The sequence below is a fragment of the Lathyrus oleraceus genome, chromosome 7 (genome assembly GCF_024323335.1).
Source record: "Lathyrus oleraceus cultivar Zhongwan6 chromosome 7, CAAS_Psat_ZW6_1.0, whole genome shotgun sequence".
Classification (NCBI taxonomy): Eukaryota; Viridiplantae; Streptophyta; class Magnoliopsida; order Fabales; family Fabaceae; genus Lathyrus; species Lathyrus oleraceus.
This window is the reverse complement of record NC_066585.1, coordinates 518,637,770-518,656,347: the sequence shown is the minus strand read 5'-3', so window position 1 is coordinate 518,656,347 and position 18,578 is coordinate 518,637,770.

Below are 18,578 nucleotides of genomic sequence, written 5' to 3'. Positions count from 1 at the left end.
CTCCATGCTTTCTGCCTTCTGAACAAGACGTTTCTGATTGATCCCCACCGGGTACTATCCATGATGCTTTAACCAAAGTGCAAACGATCATGCTAGACGCAGCTGTTCGTTTCAATCCCTCTTTTGCCTGGACCGCCCTTTCGGGTTTTCAGTCCACCGGGATACCCTTTTTTGCCCAAGCCGCCTTTCCAGGTTTTCGACTTGCCGGGTGTACAATTTTTCCTTTTATCCCTAATTTTTGCCCGAACCTTTCTTTCTGTTTTTGGTTCGCCGGGATGCCCATTTTTGCCTGAACCGTTTTATTCTTTTCGTCCAGCGGGTCTCTTTACACGAAGTATTTTTTAACTGCGTCCGCATTCACAGGGGATGGAAAATCTTCGCCATCCATGGTCGTTAGCAACAAGGCTCCGCCAGAGAAAACCTTCTTAACCACGAATGGACCTTCATAATTTGGTGTCCATTTGCCCCTTCGATCGTTTTGAGGAGGAAGGATCCTTTTCAGCACCATATCACCTACGTGATACACCCGAGGTCGTACCTTCTTGTCAAAAGCCCGTTTCATCCTTTGCTGGTATAACTGCCCATGACAGATGGCCGCCAGCCTCTTTTCCTCTATTAGGCTCAACTCCTCGTATCGGGTTCTTACCCATTCAGCCTCTTGCAATTTCGCGTCCATCAGGACTCTCAAAGAGGGAATCTGAACCTCAATAGGTAATACAACCTCCATCCCATACACCAATGAGAAAGGAGTTTCCCCAGTAGATGTACGCACCGACAATCGATACCCGTGCAATGCAAACGGCAACATCTCATGCCAGTCTTTATAGGTTACCACCATTTTCTGCACAATCTTCTTGATATTCTTGTTGGCTGCCTCAACCGCCCCATTCATCTTCGGACGATAAGGAGAAGAATTATGATGCTCGATCTTGAATTCCCGGCACAGTTCTGCCATCATCTTATTGTTCAAATTAGAACCATTATCAGTAATGATTCTCTCGGGAACCCCATATCTGCAAATGATGTCTCTCTTGAGAAACCTGGCCACAACCTGCTTCGTCACGTTCGTATAAGAGGCTGCTTCAACCCACTTGGTGAAGTAATCAATAGCCACTAATATGAACCGATGCCCATTCGAAGCTGTAGGCTCAATCTTTCCGATCATATTAATGCCCCACATAGCAAACGGCCATGGAGACGACATTAAGCTCAAAGGATTTGGAGGCACGTGCACCTTATCAGCATAAATCTGGCATTTATGACACTTCCGCACGAAATTAAAACATTGGGCCTCCATTGTCATCCAATAATAACCTGCCCTCAGCAGCTTCCTTACCATTGCATTCCCACTGGCATGGGTACCGAACGATCCTTCATGAACCTCTTTCATCAATTGGCTTGCTTCTTTATCATCAACACATCTTAGCAAGACCCAATCAAAGTTCCTCTTATACAAAACCCCATCCTTATTCAGGTAGAACACCATGGCCAACCTCCGCAGAGTCTTTCGGTCCTTTTTAGATGCTCCCTCGGGATACTCTTGAGTCTCCAGATAGCGCTTGATATCGTAATACCACGGCTTCTCATCATCAGACGCTGTATCAACAGCAAACACATAAGCCGGCCTATCCAAACGTCCAACCTCAACACTGGGGAATTGATTCCACCACTGCACCTTAATCAAGGCGGCTAGAGTAGCCAAAGCATCTGCCAAAGGATTCTCCTCTCTAGGCACATGATGCATCTTCACCTTGGTGAAAAACGTCAACAATCTCCTCGTATAATCTCGGTACGGCACTAAATGAGATTGATGCGTATACCACTTCCCGTTAACCTGATTTATCACCAGAGCTGAATCTCCATATATGACAAGGTTCTTGATCCTCAAATCAATCGCCTCCTCGATTCCCAATATACAAGCTTCATATTCAGCCACGTTGTTGGTGCACTCAAATGTTAGCCGGGCAGCAAAAGGAATGTGGGATCCTTTCGGCGTAACCAAAACAGCACCAACACCGCTTCCATTCACGTTAACGGCCCCATCAAACATCAAAATCCATTCGGATTCAGGGTCAGGCCCCTCCTCCGGGATTGGTTCCTCGCAATCTTTCGATTTGAGAAACATGATGTCCTCATCAGGGAATTCAAACTTCATCGGTTGATAATCATCAATGGGTTGCTGAGCGAGGTAATCAGACAATACACTCCCCTTGATAGCCTTCTGAGAGGTATACTGTATATCATATTCAGTCAAAATCATTTGCCATCTCGCAACCCGTCCGGTCAATGCTGGCTTTTCGAAAATGTACTTGATTGGATCCATCTTGGAAATCAATAAAGTGGTATGAACCAGCATGTACTGCCTTAGTCGGCGAGCAGCCCAGACCAAAGCACAGCAAGTTTTCTCGAGCAGTGAATATCTTGTTTCACAGTCGGTAAACTTTTTGCTAAGGTAGTATATGGCATGCTCTTTTCGACCAGACTCGTCATGCTGCCCCAATACACACCCCATAGACCCCTCAAGGACCGTCAAGTACAGAATTAACGGTCTTCCCTCCACAGGAGGCACCAGAATCGGAGGCTCCTGCAAATATTCTTTTATTTTTTCAAATGCCGCTTGGCAATCATCATTCCACCTGACCGTTTGATCTTTTTTCAATAACTTGAATATCGGTTCGCACGTGGCTGTTAGATGAGATATGAACCGTGAAATGTAGTTCAATCTACCTAAGAAACCACGAACCTCCTTCTCCGTTCTCGGTTCAGGCATTTCTCTTATTGCTTTTACCTTTGCAGGATCAACCTCGATTCCTTTCTCACTTACAATAAACCCCAGCAATTTACCGGACCGCACTCCGAACGTGCACTTGTTCGGATTCAACCTCAGTCTAAACTGTCTCAGCCGGTCGAACAACTTGGCCAAATCTACCAAATGCCCCTCTTCTGTCTGGGACTTTGCTATCATGTCATCAACATAGCATTCGATTTCATGATGAATCATATCATGAAACAAAGTCACCATGGCCCTCTGATAAGTAGCACCGGCGTTTTTGAGACCGAATGGCATCACCTTGTAACAAAAGGTACCCCACGGTGTGATGAACGTTGTTTTCTCCATATCATCTGGCGACATTTTAATTTGATTATAGCCAGAAAAGCCATCCATGAAGGAAAACACCGAGAATTGAGCTGTATTATCCACCAACACATCGATGTGAGGTAGCGGAAAATCATCTTTCGGACTAGCTCTGTTCAGATCTCGGTAGTCCACACACATTCTCACCTTCCCATCCTTCTTCGGAACTGGCACGATATTTGCAACCCACGGCGGATAATTAGTGACAGCAAGGAAACCAGCATCCCACTGCTTCTGCACTTCTTCTTTGATTTTCATCGCCATGTCAGGTCGAGTTCTGCGCAATTTCTGCTTCACTGGAGGACAATCTGCTCGCAACGGTAGCTTGTGCACAACAATATCGGTATCCAACCCTGGCATATCTTGATAAGACCAGGCAAAGATGTCGACATACTCTTTCAACAGTGCTACCATTCTGCTCTTGACACTTTCCTCCAAAGCAGCCCCGATTTTCACTTCTTTTTTGACCTCGTCGGTACCCAAGTTCACAACCTCAATCTGCTCTTCATGCGGATGAATCACCTTCTCCTCTTGTTTCAACAACCTGGCTAATTCCCCTGGCAGTTCACAATCTTCTTCGCCTTCTTCTTCAGCATGATAGATTGGATTGTCGAAGTCATACGAGGGTGTAACAGGATTTGAAATTCTAGTTATCAGACTTTGGATGTCACACTGGTTGTTATGACATCCAATTCTGCACAGACAGGGATTATGCAGAACTTAATTGTAAGTGCAGAAAATAACACAAGTAATTGTTCACCCAGTTCAGTCCAACATGACCTACATCTGGGGGCTACCAAGCCAGGGAGGAAATCCACTATTAGTAGTATCAATTCAAAGCTAAACTCACCCGTTTACAACTTATCACTTAATCCCTACCCAATGCAATTTCAATCTTAATCTAAGATCAGAGTTCCTACTCACTCCCCCTCAATCACCTCAGTGATATTAAAAACACTTTGAAGTCACACTTCAAAAACAACTCTTGGTTATGCTTCACAGCTTAAACCAAGATACACAGCACTCACGCTTAAAAGCTTTGAGTGACACAACACTTACAACTCAATGAACACCCTATGCCAAAGCAATCATCTATTTGATAATGACTTGGCTTACAAGATACGTCTAATTCTAGACTCACAAAAATACAGCAGTGAAGTAAGATGGACACACTAAATCTTCACGCCTCAAAATCCCTGAAACTGAATGGAGGAATGCCTTCCTTTTTATATTGCAGCACCTGGGCTTTTGCACCTGTATTTTCCTGAATTTTAGGTCACATACGTTCCCTCAAATTCAATATTTAGGTTGCTAACAAATAGGCTATTTGTTAGGTTCATTGAATGTAGCTTGGTTGTTGATTTCCTGGATTTTCTCTAAGCTGTTGACTTCCTAAAGAATAGCCTGAGAAAGCTGTAACAGAAAACTGAACAACCTACAATTTAGCATATGCTGTCAGGCATGAATGTCACGACATTCAGCTTGACATCAAGGTCCATATGCTGAGTCTGTTTTCCCAGAAAACAGACTGTACAAATCTGCTGACCTGTACATGATCAATATGACCATACTACAGTACCAGCTTACATTAGTAAATGTCAAAGTGTCCAACTTAACATTTACACAGTTGGCCTTAGGTTAGTTCTGTAATTCTCTTGAAGAACAAACTAACTAATATGCTGAAGTATAGCAGAACACCACTCTGCCCAATCTTCAGTAGCTGCTGTCAATGATGAATGTCACAACATCCAGTTTGACATTCAATCAGTAGGCCTTATGCCAGGTCTGGTTCTTCCTTGATAACCAGACTGCAAGTGAATACTAAGTTCTAACAGAGCTTCTGTTCCTTAGTATCTGTTGACAGGTATGAATGTCACAGCATTCAATAATCCTGTGTTAGCTAGTCCTGCAGTAACTACAATGTAGTTACATATACATGTCATGACATCAGTCAAGACATTTGTGTTTTACCATACAATGCAGCCAATTAAACACCTACAGGATTGTTATCAATGAGATCCGGAGAAGAATCACATCTGCATGAATGTTGATTCATGCATTGCTTTAGAACCAGTGTGTGACAAATGGAAAAAGAAAAATGAAAACATTGCCATTTTTATTTTATTTTTATTTTTAAACTGCAAAAATACATGAAAAACAGGGAACACCGCTTTTAATTGAAAAACATCCTTTAATTAATGATGCGAACTTGCAAATTTAAACATGAGGTGGCCCTTACAATGGACCATTACGTGTCGGGCAACGCGTATGGCTTTCATGCACATAAAATCAAAACAAGAAAAATATTACTCTTCCAGCAGAGTGACCCGGATGATCTTTTCAGCCTTCCAGTTTTGGATTCCCATCCCTGGTGCGCACGGCTTTATCCACCGGTCAATGTCGCAGTCGCTATCAGCTTCCTCACTCATCATGCAGATGTGATCCGGATCCAGCATTCCGGCGCTTGTGAATGTTACTGACGTACGGCGTCCTCTGCCTTGTCCCGAGCCTCGGCCCGGCTGGTAACCCACTCCGAAGCGATCTTTCTTTGCGGAGATATCCATCATCCTGCCCCAACCAGGAGCCTCTCCATTCTTTACCACCTCGGCGGCCTGTTTGTACGAAGCAATGGACGGTTTTCTCTCCTCTTTAGCAAACAGAGCATTCTCCACCTTGACGGTTTCGAAAGCTTGACTTGGCGTCTCCCAGATTTCGCCATCCATCTCCACATATTTGAATGAGGACAGGTGGCTGACAAAGATATCCTCCTCTCCGCAGACAGTGACGACCTGTCCCTCCCAGATGTATTTCAACTTTTGGTGTAAAGTCGAGGTCACTGCGCCAGCAGCATGGATCCATGGTCGACCCAACAGGCAACTATATGCCGGCTGGATATCCATGACGTAAAAAGTTGACTTGAACACCTCTGGGCCTATCTTCACAGGAAGCTCAACCTCTCCAAACACGGCCCACTTCGACCCATCGAATGCCCGCACTATTAAATCAGTCGGAGTCAGAATCAGCCCATCACAATTCAACTTTGCCAGAGCCTTCTTCGGCAACACATTCAAAGAGGAGCCGGTATCAACCAGCACATGCGAAAGCACGTCTCCTTTTCATTCCATCGCTATGTGTAACGCCCGATTGTGATTTCTCCCATCCACAGTCAAGTCCATGTCTGTAAAACCCAACCCATGGCTGGCATGCATGTTAGACACGACCGTCTCCAACTGGTTAATGGTAATCTCTTGAGGAACATAGGCTTTCCTCAAAATCTTCAACAAAGCCTCCCTGTGACCCTCAGAGCTTAACAGCAAGGACAAAATGGATATTTTGGAAGGAGTCTGCTGCAGATGGTCAACCAATTTGTACTCAGACTTCTTGATGATTCTCAAGAATTCCTCTGCATCATCATCAAGTTTTTCTTCCGACCCAAGCGGCGCCGGTGTCACCATTGGAGTACTATCACTCACCACTGCTTTCCCTTTTGCCCTGGCTAAAGCCTCGGCCTTTTCTTTTTTCTCTTTTTCTCCTTCCCCTCTCCTTAAGGCATCCGGAGCAAACAGTCTGCCACTGCGAGTGAAACCGCTAGGACCGGCATTATCCACCTTCGAAACGGTGGTTTCATCCGCAGTCTGATCCTCTACCCTCTCACCATTGCAGTATACCTCTCCACCATAATGCCATGGTACGGCATCCTCTTTGTCATACGGAATGGGTCCAGGTACCGTGATGGTAACTGGAGCCGCCTCCGCCAGGGTAGACAAATCTACCGGGTCAAAATAAATTGTTATGGTGGAGACCTCTTCTTTTCCCATATCAACCTTCTCAATCAAAATACTCCCATCATCCATCAAACTCTGGACAGTCTTCCTTAAGAGTTCACACCCATCGGGGGCACCAACGCACTTAGCACATTGCTCATCACAGCCTGGATAAACCCCATTCTTCAACAACTGCCTCTTGACCTCAGCCAGAGGAGTCTTCAACTGATTAACACTTGACAACCCAACTCTTCCCTCCTCAGAGATAGCATTCACCCCCCTTTGACCATGCGCGGGCATGGGATTAGCATTCACGTTAGGAGATGGTGCAAAGTTGATAGCTTTCGAATCCACCAGGTCTTGAACTGTGTGCTTAAAAGCTTTACAGTTCTCTATATTATGTCCGGGAGCACCCGAATGGAATTCACACTTCGCATTTTCATCATAGTTGGCTGGCCTTTGATCAGGTCTCAAAGGTGCCAGAGTCCTTAGCTGTACCAGCCCTAAGTCCATCAGCTTTTTGAACAGGAACGAATAAGTCACAGGCGGCCTGTCAAACTGCCTATCAACTGCTCTCCCCCACACCTGATAACCAGCCCTCTGAGGCCTCTGCTGAAATGGTTGTCTTTGCTGTTGAGGTTGTTGTTGTTGTTGCTGTACAGGCTGATGCTCAGCAGGAATGGTTACCGCAGCAGTATGCTGGAAGTAACGATCCCTACTGGGTCCTCTTTGTGCGTAAACTGCACTGGTATCACCCTCCTTCTTCCTCTGTCCATTCCCAAAGGGCTTCTTTGACCCAGACGACGAAGCTACACCCTGAATCTTCCCGAGCTTCAACCAGCTCTCAATTCTCTCCCCAGCCACAACTATATCTGAAAAGTTGGTCACCGGACAACCAACCATCCTCTCAGCATACGCCCCCTGCAAAGTCCCCATAAAGAGATCAGACATCTCTCTGTCAACTAGTAGAGGTTGCACTCTGGCAGCCAACTCCCTCCACCTCTGAGCGTATTCTTTAAACCCTTCGTTATTCTTTTGAGACATACCCTGCAGCTGGGTACGACTCGGGGCCATATCAGCATTGAACTGATACTGCTTAAAGAATGCGTCCCCCAGATCTTGCCAATTCTTGATATCAGAAGATTTCAGCTTGGTATACCATTCCAAAGATCCTCCAGACAGACTGTCCTGGAAGAAGTACATCCACAGCTTTTGGTCCATGGTGTAAGCTGAGATCTTGCGGACAAAAGCCTGCAGATGAGTCTCGGGGCAGGAACTCCCATTATAGCGATCAAACGCGGGCGCTTTAAACTTTTGCGGGATCACAATCCCCTCCACTAGCCCCATGTTTGACATGTTTACCACCCCAGGAGTGGCATAGCTCTCCAGAGCTCTGATCTTTTCAGCCAGCAGCTGAATCTCTTTGTTCTGCGGCGGAGCACTGTACTGACCAAAAGGTTCATTATGCATCGAGAACTGGTCTGCCTCCTTGTCTTCCTCTCTGTCATCCTCAACCCCGAAGAATGGAGGAAACAGACTATCCTTCAAATTAGGACCCATCGGACCAGGTTGACCCCCTGTAGCAGTGCCAAAACCACCAGCATTATCATTTACCATACCCACAGTTGCTCTTTTTCCACCGTCTCTAGAACCACCCAGCCCCTGGTTGGAGACACCATCCAAGTTTACACCACTGTTTGCTGCCGAAGCCCGCTCGAGCTTCTCAACTTTGTCAGCCAAAGCTTTCTGACCAACTGCAAAACCCTGCATGATGTTGATCAGCTCAGTCATCTTGTCCTTCAGCTCGAGGATATCTGTACTTGGAAGATCCATCAGTCGAGGAGTGTTGCGCCTCGTGAAGTATCTGTGAGGTCGGGTTGAGTGCAAAGGTACAACTCTGCGAGCACGAGCAATGATTCCTGAAACAATCAAGCACGTTAGCAACAGATACCTGCAAAACAGCGAACAGGTTAATATGCATGAATGCAACGTCTGTCCATATGAGGAAGATTCTGTCCTTTGATTCTGGTTTCATCGAGACAGATAATATTTCACCAATAACATTTTGACATCCAGATGTCTCTCAACCAGATTCTCAATCAATAATACTCCTCATATGGCTAGACGTGAGTTTGATGCAGATGAATGCAAAATGAGAATGATGCAGATGAATGAATGTAATGCATTGCCATCCTCCAAGCCATCTAATCATCTGTTACTCTGAATCATAACCCTGATCTCTGAACCAATCACAACCATCTAAAGGAATATGTAACCATAAATCCAACTCAAGGGTTCCGAAATAAACGGAACTGACAGATACACCATCATCACCATCAGACAATCTTTGAGCAAATACCCATAATCCTCTGAATCGGCCCAGGGAATCCTGAAATAAACGGATCCCCACTGATAAATAACTCGGACAGCACTCCGGCGTCTCGGCGATAAATGACCATAAATCCGACTCATAAATAGGACTCTGATCCACGGAACCAAAAGTCACCAACAAAGTCACCATCTAAACATGCATCTGTAAGAACCACCCTCCCCTCACAGGTAAATTCTAATCAGGTCACCTTAAGGCGGATAATAGTCTCGACAATCGGGCAGAGATACTCAATGGGTTTGCCCTTTCGGGTGTGCCATTGTAGCTCTCCTGAGATCGTCTAAACCAAAAATCCGGGAAATGATCGGTCACCAGAGTCAACTACTCAAATGAAGTAACTCAAACAAAGTGGAGTACCCCACAGAGGAGAGCACTATCAAATGAACCTCGTCCGGCTTGTGGTACATCACGTTGCCAGGCACATATTGACCTAACATGAAGGAGGCAACATGAGACCACACTAATCCTAGGTGTATACTCGGGCCTGGGTTTTAGCCCCATTCAGAACACCCACCCCAAAACAGAGGAACCACCTGCACAGAGGACGGCAACAACATGATAGTATGATGCATGCAAATATTTATGCAAATATATACACTGGTTAGAATAATAAATGCAATAAATACACAACACAAGCAACCTAAACTAATCCTAGAACGCTAGGAGAGACTCGCTTAGGGAAGATGGACCAGCACAGGTCAACATCTATGACTTTCCCCAGCAGAGTCGCCAGCTGTCGCATTACGCGAAAAACCGGCGGGAAAACAGGACAACAGAGCCGCCACCGTGCGTTATTTATCCCAAAAGAGGGAAAGGAAACGCTCGAAGTAAACCTGGAAAAGACATGGTCTCGCGACCAAAGAGAAAGGGTAAGGGAGTCGGTTAAGCAAGGGGAAGGTATTAGCACCCCTCACGTCCGTCGTACTCAACGGGATCCACGCTCTAAGAAAGAAAAGGTTGCTAAAACAAACACCACACACACACACACTGGCTGAAAGAGACACAGGAAAACAAACAAGACTGAAACTGACTCGGCAGGATATCGTATCCTGGGCCTACTTAGTCTATCAGGCATAGACATCAGAGTCAAAGTAGTTCGAACTGGGGAAACGACACGTGCTCGCTAGGATGTCGCATCCTATGCATACGTATCTCCTTTGGACGAAGGAGAATCAGAGCATTCGTAGCTCGGCTGACACGCACACAAACAAACACAGGCAAAGGCAAACGTGGAGTCCGAATGCCAATCACTGGACTTACATCAGCATCCAAACCAACACACGCACACTGGAACCCAGATGCCACTCGATGGACTTATACCGGCTTCCAAGCACACAACAAGAACAAACAGACAACAAATTGCTAAGGAGTCGGGAACTCGAGCCTAGCAATCGTCAAACACACACACAAAAAGAAAAAAAAAAGGTGCCCGGAGAGACCTCGCGCGGTCTCCTGCCTACATACCTCGTCTGGAACGAGGATCAGGGCGATGTAGTTCCCCTACAGAGGGGAGAAAGACTAGCCTAACCAGATAACAGAGGGAGACACAACTAGGGAGACTACGACTCGAGCCTAGATGTTATCATGCAAATCATCCCTAAGTTAAGGTTTCTAGCTAACTTGCACAGGAAGCAAGCCTATCCTAACCCTGACTTGCACAGGAAGCAAGCCAAACTAAACCTAACTTGCACAGGAAGCAAGCCAAACAAACACACAAGCACAAGTAGCACACACTATATGCAAACAATTGGCTCAATCAAGGTTAGGTTTTAGTCGAGGGGTCATATCAACCTCAACAAACAAACCACTGGAACTGGGTAATATTAGCTCTTAACCTTGCCATTGAGGGGCTAAGGTGAAGCAGATGAAAGGTGAGTGAAGATAGGACTTCACAGATCTTATCCCTGGCCTGGGAGAGCTTAAGACAAGAATGTGTGGATTCAGAAAGTGGGAACCCTTCTACACATTTAAAACTGACTCAACTGTACAATTGTACAAGATCTTGGGTTTGTATCTGCAATGCATCAACACAGTGGTGTGAGCAAAACAGATGACACACGGAATAGCAGGGGATAGGTTGCATATCCCTTGGGTTCTGCCAATTGCCTCTTCACTTAGGAGGTCTTTGACTCTATACAAGGACAAATGTAAACAGTCACAAACATTGCCTCTTAAGGAGGACTTCAGACAGTTGCCTGGCCAAGTAACAGGCCAGGTCTTCCAGACTACATGAAGATTTAGAAGTATACCTCAATGCAAATTGCTTATACAAGCAAAGCAAAGCAAAAGTTCACAAGGAACTGAGCAACTAAAAGCACCTGAAATAGTCAAGCAGACATTAGTATACAACTTCAAAACAAAGCAAAAGGAAACAGACATCAACAGTTAATCATAAGCAAGTGAATGTGCAAGGCACAAGGCTCAAGGCATGTGAGCCAAGCAACCTACAAAAAATAACATGTTAGTCATGATAAACAAGCAAGTTCAATCAAAAATAATTGGTCTCATTGGCCATTTGTTGGTCAACCTGAAAACATGAACTCAAATGTGAGTAACAGGACCACTAGGGCAAGCCTAGGGTCAAAAGTGAATGAGAAAGTTAAAACAGCAAAGGGTAAGTATCCAAAATCATGTTCAAACAATCAAGAAACAAAACCAATTGGGTTCACATTCATATCAATCATCATTATCATTTCATGAACAAATTAGGTCAAAACATGGCATTTAGAAGCTCATAGAAGTCAACAGCAAGACTTGAATCAAAAGCAATCTTAAACATTTCCAAAAATCATCAAATAAATCATGATCAATCACAATCCACAGCATGGTAAGCATGTCAAATTTCATCTCATTTGGACAAGTAGAAGATAGTCAATGAAAATCAGAAAGGCAAGGCAATTTTGAACATGCTCAAAGAAGTCAACCAAACATGCATCAACTTAGAAAAATCATAAATCAGGGATGGCATATGATAAATGAATGGGACTAAAACCATGGCAAAGCTTAAGATGTCTACTAAACACATGTCAAATTTCATGTTTATCTAATAAGGTATGAGGATTTCACAAAGGAAATGGGAACATGTATCACAAAAAGTCAACATAAGACCAAACAGGGGAGAAAAAACCTCAATCAATTAGGAAATGCCACAAATAATTCTAAGAAAAATCACATGTAAACTAGGCATACTCAAATACATTCATGCAAAAATTCAATCCAATTTGAGGTCCAGAGGCATGGTATTGAAAATCATCAAGTTGCACATCAATGGTGTGACACAAATTGTCACACCCTACTTCAAAAATTCATAACTCACAAACCAGATAAGATAAATTCACAAACCCTACACCAAAATCACCATGAGTGTGTCTAGTTTAAGCACAAAAAATTTCAGGGCCATTGGATAATGCATCATCATTTCACAAAGGTTTTGGAAAAAGGTACAAAATATGAATACATGTCACAAACCCTAATACCATTTAAAATTCACTCATCCAAAAAATCAGCAAAAATCATGATAAAAAAGTAGAGATCCAGATGAACACAATGCAAAAACTCCCATGAATTTTGGATTTGAAATGAAGATGTTATGAATTTTGTAAGTTGGAGCAATCAAATGAAATAAATAATAGAAACCAACATGATTTAATGGGTCACATGGCACGGATGGTGGCATTTTTGTAATATCCAGGACAACTAATCAAAACCCAGCGTACAGGGAGGACAAATGAAATGTTCTGATTGGCTCATGCCAATAGAACAGTGCCATACACATGCAAACACGAGAGGAATTCTGGGCAACGCTTAGAAATTAGGGTTTTTCATGTACAGTGTCCTCTTCACCATCTTGTTCAAATCGTGGAAAAATTATTCGCCCAGAACATGAAATCAAGCACACTATTAAACTCAGCAAACCACACACATCATGAATCCCAGCATCATTTTCACTAAATCGACTTAAACAACATGAATCGAGCAAGAAACTCATTTCAACATCATACTTTAACACAGCATAACTTTCCAAATATGCAACCATTTCATGTGATTCAAAGTTTAAAATAACCAGCAATGTAAGGTCTACACAAAGCATAGCAACATTTGGAAAAACAAAGAGGTCGAAAACTCACTTGATTTGAGGAACAGCTGAGATGTAATGGTGGTTTGGCTTTGTTTGCTCGAAACAGATGAAGCTTGTAGTTGGTATTGATGAAGGATTGAAGAAATTTAGCTCAGCAAACTCAATTCCAGCTGCAACCAAGATCTGCCATTGATGAAGGCTTGAAGCAACAGTCACGATTCCCTGATTTCAGTTGAGATTTGTGCTTTGAAAAAGACTTAGAAATGATGGCAAATGATGAAACAAACCAACAAAGCTCGAGGCCTTTGGAGTTTTTAGCAGAAATTCAAAAATGAAGAACTTGAGAGTTTGAGAGAAAAGAGAGTTTTCTATTTTGGTAAGAGGCTGCTAGGGTTCTGCAGAGGTAAAAATGAAGCATTTATATGTTGTTTAGCATCTGTTTAATCAAGGTTTATGGAGAGTGAAAACAGAATTTGCTAATCAAACCATTTTGCTAATTGACCATTTTTTACTTAAGTGGCAAGGTGGATGTGCAAGCTGCGAAATTGGGCCTTCCAACATGTTTCAAATGACATTTCAGAACATTCCCAATTGGCCAAAATGATTAAAAATGATTATTTGGAAAAGTCAAATTTCACCCTCACTTGAAATTAATTCAAGCAAGTTCAAAAAGGCCATTTTGATTGGTGATGTTTTGATGAATGATGATGACATTTTTGGAAAGAGGGGATCAAATGTGACTTGTAGGAAAAAACCCCACCCAATTTGGCCAAATGGTTTGAGAGATATGGCCTTTTGAAGTTCGAAAATTTTGGAGAATGATTTGATCATAACTTGCCAACCATACATGGCAATTGAGTGTTCTTGGATTTTTTGGAAATGGGAAAACAAGATCTTCAACTTTCATGTTGGGCAAAAATTCATTTGAAGCTTGTATCATGATGTAAGTTTGAGGATCAAGACTTTCCATTTTTGGCAAATTCCAATTACAGGTCAACTTTCTATTTTTGGAAATTTCTTGTCTGGCTTCAAATTCTTCAATGATGATGTTTGCCATGATATATGAGGCCTATTTGGACATGAATAAGCTCTCTCAAACCAAATCCCATCATCAAAACCATAAAATCAATCACAGTTGACCAAGTTTGACTCTTTAGGGTTTCTGACTGACTGTGCATTGAATGATGACCTCTGAACATCCAATCTTTGACCTAAACACTTCAAATGGATCCCCAAGTCATGTGAACATGTTGGACCAACCCTAGGGCCTTGGCTCAATGAAATTTGCACTTGCTTGCTTGATTGACTGATCTCCTGACCAGTTTGACCTAACTTGTCAGCTGAACTTGCACTTGGGCAAATGGACAATGCAATGTTATGCAGTGGACTATATTATGTTAATGAACTAATGATGAAAATGTATGTACAAAATGTAGGTGCAAATTTGAGGTGCTACACATCTGACTCCATAAAACAAACAAAGATGCATGCAAAGCAAATATATGAAAGATGCACAAATAAGCAAACAAGCAATCAATTATCACACGCTATACACAACCAAGAGGCTCAAGCAAGGTTGGGCTTTAGTTAAGGGGTCATATCAACCTTGACAAACAAGCCAATACTGTTATGGGGTGGTGAGGCTCTTAACCACTGACATTGACCGTCAGGGTGAGCAGATGAAAGGTAATGAGGGTAAGACCTCATAGCTCTTAACCCTGGCCTGGGTGAGCTTGAATCAAAGAAGGTGTGGGGGTCCAGAATGAGGGACCCTATTCCACATGACTGACTCTATATACAAGACTAGGGTCAAAGGTAAGGCAAAAAGTCAAAACAGAAGTTGATATTCAACATGAATCACATTTAATTAAGTAAGAACATGTTCTAAAAAGGACCAAATCTAAAGCATTAAGCAAAGTCATCACATGAGCAAGATATGGCAAAGGCAATTATAAAGCACACAATTGGTCATAAAGAATGAAAATTCCATATTAAAACAGAAATGAATAAAACAATCATGAAATTTTTTATATGCACACAACATGTTAAACACAAGCATCATGCAAAAAATTGGAATCAGAAAGGCTCAATTGACATGTCAATGAAAATGAACAAGTATGACATCAAATTGTGTGACACACATTGTCACACCATACATCCATGTGCCTAAAACAGAGATGGAAAATGATAAAAATGCACAACCAAGCCTCAAAAATCATGCAACATGTTGGGAATCAGCATACCAAATTTCAAATCAATTGGCCAATGTATGAGCATTTCACAATAGAATTGGTACAACATGTCACATTTGCATACATGTTCAAATAACAATCCACAATTAAAAATCCAGAAATGATAAAATCATGAAATCACAACCACAAAATAGTAGACATCAAGATGAACGTTTGGCAAAAAAATGGAAGTGATTTGGATTCATTTTCTATTTGTTATGATTTTTTGAAGTTGGATGAAAATATTGAAATAAAAATGAAGAAAGCACATGATAATTGGAGGGAAATGAAATTGGATTGGTTAATTTGAAAATATGCTATCAGCTGGAATCGAACCAGGTTCACCAAAAAAAATCAAGCGCTGGAAAATAAATTCCAATTTTCCAAAGGTGGGAATCGAATGTTGGTGCGTTTTGTACAAAACGCTGCGCTTCACTAATGAAGTGGCGCCTAGTCACAGTCAATGTACATGTGGAAACAGTCAAAGAAAGCGTGGCCTATCAATTTGACATGAGGACGCACGCGTGGCGCACACAGGGCAAACCCTAGCGCTTTTGCAGGCGGCGGAGGGAACGGCGGTTTCCACCGTCTTCTTCGTTGAGACGGTGGAGCTACAGTAGCTTCAATCAATTTTTTTCCAGAAAACAGCAAAAAGCATACCAATCGAAAGCTCATTCAATGTACATTCCAAATCCAGACTCGACTAACATTAATTCTTCCTAACCAGTGCAAATCGAAGAGAAACATTTTTGCATTCAAAACTTCTACTCAGCATAACTCAATCAATACTCAACCATTTCAAATTCTAAAAGCATCAGGATAATCAGCATGAGGAGATCTATCTAAACATGGCAATGATTTGAAGAATTAAGAGATTCGAATTTTGACCAACCTGAAGAACAGTGAACTGATTCAATGAATTCAAGTGCTCTCCAGCTCCAGATTTCCTTCCTCAACCTTGCTCTGAAGTCTGGTACACGAATTGATGCTTGAATTGGTCTGGATCTAGCTGAAACTCAAAGCTCCATGTTCATGTGTTCATGCACGATTTGCTCGATTCTCCACCAAAACCTTCAATCCACAGCTTGATCTGCACCCAATGATGATCAAGGAACACGAATATGCAATAAAATCCAAGTGTTATGTGAAGAATTTTCAAATTTGGCTTGAGAGAAATTTTGGAGGGAATTTGGATCTAGATCTAGAATGTGTGTAAAAACCCAGAATTCTGTTGTGATTTGGCATTTATACTATGTGTTAATCACTCTGAAAATTTGATTAAGCTTGGTTAATGGAAGATTAATGAGAATGAGGTGCATGGCAAAACTAGTGAAAACACCTATGCATGGTGAATGAGCACGTGAACAGTGCTATATGGAGGTGTAATTTCACTTAAAAATCAGCTCATAAGCAAGATGGAGTTGGAATTTTGTCCATATGATGCACCAAATTTGAATTTCCAACTTTCCCTCCAAAATGAACATGCATGGGCAAATGATCATATGAGTAAATTTTATGCAATGCGATTTTGGATTTGGAAATTATAGGTCATGACAAGCATAATGCAAAAAGAGGGACTCATTTTGGAGCTTTGGATCAAAAGTTATGGCTTGTTGAAGTTTCATGCACACTTGGCAATCATTTGATCATAACTCTTCAACCATTCATCAGATGCTCATGATCTTGGACTTTATGGAAATGGGAGAGAAATATCTTCAACTTTCATGTTGGACAAAAATTCATTTGAAGCTTCTTTGATGTTGGAAAGTTGAGTTGAATGTGAACCAAAAACTTGCTATTTTTGGAAACTTGAAATTATAGGTCACTTTCCATTTTGGGAAACTTTTGACTTGACTTCAAAATCTTCAATATGGATGTTTGACATGATGAATAGGCCTTGTTTGAACATGAATGAGGTGTCTCAGATCATTTCCCACACCTCAAAGCCTTCAATTGACTGTACAGTTGATTGTATTGGGCCTCAGATGACCTGGACAATGCCTGATGAATTTGGGATTCAACCTCTTGGGGAATTTTCTCCAAAATGAACCTTAGCTCATATAAGCTCAATATAATGTCATGAGGTCCTCATACCAAGAAAGTACCATCTGCTCTTGCTCAGAGGAAAACCTTGAATTGCCTTGACCTGTGGCTACTTAGACTGCAAAACAAATGTTAGATGACATATTTTTGGTACTTTTGGTTAGTGATTAAAAGAAGAAAAGCAATGATATACAATGCAAACAATTCCTGGTGATCTAGAACCACTCACAGGAATATCCCACCCAAAGGAAAGGAAGGCAAGATGCTCAAAGATCCTTGAGGCTATGCAATGCTATGATATGATGCCATGGGGGATCTTAGGGACAAAATTGGGGTCTTACAGTGGTTAATCAGATTAAAGGAGAATGGGAGACTTGTCATCCTAGCTTAATTCGTTACAAAGATTGTGCAAGGAGGTTGTCGACTTTCTTCAATAAAATAAAGTTTCATCATATACCTCGCGAAGAGAATCATATGGCAGACGCTCTAGCTACTTTGTCTTCTATGTATAAAGTAAATCATTGGAATGACGCGCCCAGTATCACGATTATGCTCCTTGATAGGCCTGCTCACGTGTTTTCAGCAAAAGAAATCGCAGAGGATAAGCCTTGGTATCATGATATTAAATGTTTTCTCCAAAGTCAAGAGTACCTGTTTAAGGCATCAAACAAAGATAAGAAGACTTTGAGAAGACTGGCTGGCAATTTCTTTATGAATGAAGATGTGTTGTACAAGATAAACTTTGACATGGTTCTGATCAGATGCATGGATAGACACGAAGCATACATGTTAATGCAAGAAGTTCATGAAGGATCCTTTGGTACTCATGCCAATGGACACGTAATGGCTAAAAAGATGTTAAGGGAAGGTTACTATTGGTTAACAATGGAATCTGATTGTTGTAAATATGTGAAGTTCTATAAATGACAGGCTTATG